General features: G+C 38.6%; 1 long non-coding RNA gene across 2 annotated transcripts; it reads left to right on the forward strand.

Moving 5' to 3' along the window:
* Window positions 1–4649: 4649 nt before the first annotated feature.
* Window positions 4650–6522, forward strand: LOC110803596 (uncharacterized). Of its 2 annotated transcripts, XR_008923407.1 has the most exons (4): window positions 4650–5315; window positions 5406–5478; window positions 6098–6208; window positions 6313–6519. It is a non-coding gene; the product is annotated as an uncharacterized lncRNA (long non-coding RNA). The 2 variants fall into 2 exon arrangements; XR_008923406.1 differs by having other exon boundaries at window positions 4760–5315; window positions 6098–6522.
* Window positions 6523–6856: the final 334 nt, after the last annotated feature.

Genomic DNA, 6856 nt, shown 5'->3' on the forward strand with positions numbered 1-6856 from the left:
AAAAGAACCAAAGCCGAAATTACCATCTGGGATCTCATGTGTACTTCAAAGGAACATCGCGAAAAGCTTATTCGCTCACTCGACCTCATCTCAGTTCCTACAGATATCACACCTGACTCACTGGTTAGCCATGTCACGAGAGATGCCGGAGAAAAGGCCATAGTTTTCACTGACAAAGACTTGCCCAAAGAGGGGGGTGCTCACAACAAAGCCCTTTATCTAGTGGTTGGATGCAAAGGACAAAACATCCCCCTAGCGCTCGTAGATAACGGTTAGGCGGTCAATGTTTGCCCATTACGAACCGCCCATTGCTTGGGGCTAGGAAATGATGACTTCCAAACCTCCACGCAAGGGGTACGAGCTTATGATAACTCCCGGAGGCCCGTGTTGGGAAAAATCAACCTCACCATACAAACCGGGCCTGTGGCACGCACCACGGAGTTTCAAATAATTGACATCAAACCCACTTTCAACCTCCTCTTGGGGCGACATTGGCTCCATGACTTAGGAGGTGTGGCTTCTACCTTGCACCAAATGGTTAAACTTAACCATAACGGGGTAATACTAGAAATCCGCGCCCCTCCTCTCGACGTCAGTTGTACTATGGTTGGAACGGCCGAAACTGCAGACGACCTTTACGGGTTTCAAATGGAAGAAACAATCCAGTTCATCGAAGATTATGATCCAGCATTCCTAGACCCGCATGCATCCCGAGTCATCCCTAGAATGCTGTTAGCTCAAGGTTATTTCCCTGGAACCCCATTGGGCATAAGGAAGAAGGGATGCACATTCCATCCTTTACCCAACAAATCTACTCCCTTTGGCTTAGGCTATGAACCAACGGAGGAAGATATTGCTGACCGCCTGTCTAGGCTACGCCTTAACAAGGCCAAACAAACCACCCTCCTTCCCCCATATCAAAGAACCCTTAACGGGATGTTCGTTCGGGAAGGAGAAGGACACCCATGCTGTGATTTCCCTGAACCCTTCGTTCAGGATGGCTTGCTAAAACCAGGATTTGAAATCTTCCATGACTGCCACATCTTGGATGAGGCACCCCACCTCACCAAGACTAAAACAACTGAAATATTGGACGACCAGGCTCTATGGACATTGTTTAACGAATCGAGGCCCATGGAGGACGAGACTGTGACGACTACCCTAGCTTTACAAGATGAAGGTTTCGATCCAACCCGGTTAATCGCTCCTGCATCAACACTAGAAGAGATCGAGAGCCGATGGGTGAAGACATATCAGTGGGTCAATGCAAAAGGAATAGAATTCAAGATGAGTACCGGTGAAGGACCAAAGTTTTACGAGACTAAACCCAAGGCTTGAGCCACATAGAGCACCGTAGTAAAAAGCGCCTAGTAGTTCTTTAGATTGGTAGAAAAGTAATAAAGACTTTAGATGGTCCTAAGACCCCTTAGAATATAGGTCAAGTTTGTTTCAGTGTGTTTTCCTTACTTTGCAAATTAATAAAGGCGTAATATTTCTCCTAAAATTTTATTCTAACACTAAGTGAACACCAAATGTACTTGCAAAATACAAAAATAAAGAGGCGGCCCACTCTAGGTCCAACAAACGAGGCCCACTCGGTCTTGAAATAGTGCCATCGGAACCAGTTCCCGAAACCCACAAAATAAACCGCACCATCCCATTCATATCCCCAAAAACCTAAAAAGTCAACCAGTGTTATCACAAAGAGTCAATCCATGCAACCCAAAGAAATCAAAGGAAATCAAAATCCAAAACAATGCAAATGTTACAAAAAAAAACAGATTCATAAAACATAATTCCATCATACCCTTCACTAACAACGCGCACCTCAAACCACCCAAAAAGCCTACACAAAGATCTTCATATCTTCCACACCTTAACCCCATTTTCAAAGCCGTTTCGAGTCACAGGATAGAAAAAATTAATCCAGACAAAAATGCATCTCACGCTAACAGTCAAAAGGCCTCCGAATTAGCCTCAAAATTGATTTTAAATACGAGAAAAATCAAAGCACTAAAAAAAGAGAAAAAAGAAATAAATGCAAGAGCACGTGACGCAAAGCGTCAAAAACGGCCGCCCAAGTCATTTTCAGCGCCCAGGGCTGGGCGCCGAAATCTTTGACGCCTCAGCCTGGGCGTTGAAACTCTCTGCCTGCCTAATTTTTTTTTTTAAGTGCTCGTCATTTTATCCGCACATAACGGAAAAATAACGAACACTTGGGGGGTACAGCACGTATCCAAATAGGCTCACCAAAAAATATAGCCATACAAAAAGTAGTCGAATTTCAATTTTTTACACGACTTATGGCAAACAAAAAATTGCAGACGAAAATAATGATAATACTTCACTCATTTGACCGATTAAGTTATATGCTACCACCTCAGGGCATATCTATTAAAATCTGGCATCCTAGAACTTATTCTAGCCAGAACTACGCGCGATCTGATTCTGACAAGATACGTAGGCAATCCTTACCAAGGATTCGGTCCAATAAAAAAAACATACATAAATTGTGCAAAAAGTGTTAGACATGTAAAAATATAAAAAGAAGGAGAAACAAGAAATGAAAATAAAAATAAAATACGCCTTTATTGAAAAATAATAAGAAGGAAAGCAAAGTGCTAAGAAATGAAAAAACAAACACAACTGAAATAAATAAAGGGCACCTACACCCTAGCAAGAATTACACTACTCTAGTTCTTCCGGATCATCAAATAAAGTCTTGTAGAGGGCAATGTTCGCATGATCCACCCCCACAGTGTTCTGCGCTGCCCCAATATCAATCTCCATAAGAATCGGCTCCTGGACACTAACTTCCAAAGATGCCAAGCCTTCAGAAACATTCTCAGTTATAGCCCGCTCAGCCTCAAGGGCATAGACAATGGTGGGAGAAGGATTATTATCATCAACTAGACTAGCCACTGTTTCTACAGGCGGCTGAGCCTTCCTAACCCATACATTGTTCCGGCGACGATCTCCGCGAGAGCTTGCATTTCTTTTAACAACAGCAGGCCCCTTCATGTTAGGCATCTTTTTAGGTCTGAAACTGGAACGGGGAGGAACTTCCTTTCGCTTTCGATCAGGACGAGCTTTCACAGTCTTAATACCATAGGTACGAGGTTTGGCAGAATCAGGACCCTCAAACTTAACACGAATACGAGGTATCAAAAGCTCAGCCGGCTCCCCATTTCGAGCCTCGGTCCTCACAGCTTTATCATCGGAGCTCATCCACAACTTGTAGTTCTCAGAAAGACCCAAAAAGCCATTTGTAGCTACGGCCCAACGCGGGAGACCATCATAATACTTAGTCCACGCTAGAATCCGTGCTTGTGAAAAGGCCGCTACCTTAGGTGGTACCGTATCAGAAAAGGGGATAGTCTGCCTTAAACCATATTGACGCATGACTCGGTAAGGGAAAATATAAATGGGTCGAGATAGCCCCAACAAGGAAACATAAACCGATACATCAGAACCCCCGTCATAGTAGTCAAATCCCACCATGGTACCACCCACTTAATAGAACAAATGCCATAAGTAAAAAAGGAGGCCCATTCGGCCTCCTCCTGGCCTTGGTGCAAGTATTTTCGGTTACCCAAGGCTATAGGGCGATAATGTTTAGACCCATCCTATAGGTTTTCCAAGGATGCACTTGATTCATGAAGTAGCCAATAAAAGATTTTCCAGAAAAATAATAAAAACGAGAGCTTTAAGAAGGAATAGTTTAAGAACAAGGAAGAGATTAAAGAAGAGTATCTTGAAAGAAACAGAGAAGAGGAACAGACAGAGAAGAGTATCCAAAAGGATTTAAAAAGAGTAGAAATTTAAAACGTTTTTGTAATTTATTTGGAAAAGGACAGGTGTTTAAGCTTAGGTAAAAGATTAACAAGAAACTAGAGAATTAGATCGACAGATGTTCAAAAACAAAGGAGGAGTCTTTTCTTTGATAAAGGATTAACAAGTAACTAGGGTAAAAGAAGGACAGATGTTCTAAAATTAAAACAAGATAAACAGGTGTAAAAACAAAAATTAAAGAAAGGAAACAAAAATAACGACAGAAATCAGTAGAAAAAAGTAGAAGGTTAGAGGAATTTCTAATTTAAAAAAGAAGAATTCTCACGAGGCTGAAGAAAACTTGATAAACCCTAATCGCCTAGGGATGATTTCACTCTCTTTTCTAGAGAGGTTTTGAGCTGCTTGGTTAATTTTGAGCTGCTTGGTTAATTTTTTTTAAGAAGGACTTGTTATCCGTTATCATCAAATTATAATGTATGTGTAATACCCCGTATTTTTAAGCCTGTTTTATTTTTCTGTAATTACGATTATTAACGTAATTATGTCCTCAATTTTTCCGATGTTATTTTAATTATCTTATTATGTCTACCTTTTTATTGTGACATAATACGAATTATTTAAGCCACTTTTTATTCTTTCACGTTTCTTCAAGCCCAGTATATTCAAGCCCAAATATTGAAAACAAATCTGATATTCCATTCTTAGGTGGGAAATTATATTTTTAACCTTGGTCAACTTCAAAGACCAAAGACCAATTTCTCCTCTTCTTCTTCGTATGACTTTGACACTTGGATTGCCAAAATTTCTCCTCTACTCACCCAAAATTTTTGACTTTTTATTTGTTCCAAATTCAGTCCAAGTACATAGCTTAATCAAATTTTTCTTCTTCCTTCTTTTATGCGTGACACTTGGATTGCCAAATGTCCAATTTTTCTCTCTTCTTTCATGACTCACCCTGTCTCATAATATCTATAAATTGCAATTAAAATATCAGTCATTTTCAAGCTCAAAACCCAACTCAAATTATGAGTTTTAATTCAAAAAGATTGAGCTTTTCTTCTTCCCTATTTGGCGAGCTATGGCTTCCATAATCAGCTAATTTGAGCTTCTAATTTTGCCCAACAATACCCACAAAGAACACCAATTTAATCAGAAATTTATGAACCCAAAAACCCAAATTATTTTACAATTTTCGGCCATTTTCTCTCTCCTCTGTTTCGACCACCGCGGCACCCTCCTGAAAACCGCACCACCACTGGTGCCGGCGAACCTCTTTGGCCGCCACCCAGCCACGTTCTTGGCTCCCCTTTTTCCGCGGCTGCTATGGCCTCTGTTTCCCGTTGCTTCGTTTTTTTTTGGGTAAAGTGTTTCCCGTTGCTTCGTGTTGTAGCCTCTTTGATTTTCCATTTTTATGACAAATTATAATCCAATTGTTAAAAGGGAGTTGATATTTATTAGCTCAAGTGGGCCAGCTGTTAGGGAGCAGCTATTATTATTAACGTAATGGGCTTTTAAAAGACTAAGTAAGTGTTTTGTTTTATTAAATTTGGTCCATTATTTTAAAAGAAAAGTTCATGTCTAATTTGGGATTGTTATGATGAATCATGGAGAAGGAAGTATGATGCAATTGGGATTTTGTTATCATGTTCGTATAATAAAGATTAAGCCAAGTGGTACACTATCGAGGTAATTATTATGTCTAGCATTTTATCTTATGTGCCCGTATATGTTATATAATTTTTATGTCCAGCATTTAAGCTTTATATGCCCGTATGTGTGTTATGTATGATTATATGATTATTATGTGATTTATGTGCTAATGGCATGATGTATGATTTAATGTTTAAAAGTACGATTATGATAATATGTTATTATTATATGATGTTAAAGCCCTTGTTCGGGAATAATGACGATATTTATAAAGTTATTTTAAAGAAATACGATGTTGCTTTTGTCGGCCTGGAAAAGTGAACTGAACTAGTAAATGGGCAAGTTACAGGTAGAGGCCATGTTAAAGTTAAAGTTTGGGAAACAGTTCCCCCCTGAAAAGATGTAAGAAAAGCCCCGCCAAAGCCTGTACTTGCCAATGAGCTGTAAAGGAAATGATTCCTTGCCGACACACGTTTTCAAGATAACGAGATTGAGTTAGTTATTTCCGAACAATAAATGCTAATGATTGATATGTGCCAAATGATTTTCAAAATAAAACCGTTTTGACGGGCTGGAGTAATATTACTGAGTTTTCCACTCATTTTTGGCATTTTTCTGTGTTTTTCCTGTTTTCTATTTTTATGATGATGTACAGGTTCGATTAAGGAGCTCAAGTTGCTTAAAGAAGAGTTATTACTGGAGTTGGTTATTTATTATGGAGATATCGAGATGAGAAATTATTTATTATGGAAATCCTGTTATTGAGGTTGTTATTAGAATATTGATTTATATTTATTTTTGGGAAAGTTGTATTATTTATGGAATGTTTTTTTTTTGAGGATTATTTTATTTTTGGGCCCATACCCACAGGTCCCAGGATTAATTAAGCCTAATTCCGCTGCCAGTGATCAGTTAAGTACAATTTATTACCGATAATTAAGGAGCCGAAAAGTCGGGGCGTTACAGTATGAATGAGGATTTCTTATTGTAAACTATTTGTAATTCAATTTTTTGTTTATTTATTTAGTCGAATCTACAAAAGTTTGTGACTACCTCTTGAATTTTGTTTTTGATTGCTATTATTTCGTTTGCAATAACTGAAGATCGGATTAATTTCATTATATCAACTTTATCTCTCTGTTTATATTCATTCTGAATAGTTTTTGTTTCTTCTTTGGATTAGTAATTTTTACATGAATCTGCAAAAGTTTTGTTGTGATGTAAAATCGAGAACTCTCAATTTTGGTAAAATTTGAACTAAACGTGATATTTGTGGAAATTGTAGATGCTCAAATCAGCAATTAAACGATTATGCGAATTTTGTGGTATGATTTTGTAACAAACTAGGATCATTAGTATGAAACTGCAGTGTACTTTTTTGTGATTATTGCTAGTAGTCCTCAGATAAAGGGGA

Source organism: Spinacia oleracea, chromosome 6 (genome assembly GCF_020520425.1).
Source record: "Spinacia oleracea cultivar Varoflay chromosome 6, BTI_SOV_V1, whole genome shotgun sequence".
In the NCBI taxonomy this organism is placed as follows: domain Eukaryota; kingdom Viridiplantae; phylum Streptophyta; class Magnoliopsida; order Caryophyllales; family Amaranthaceae; genus Spinacia; species Spinacia oleracea.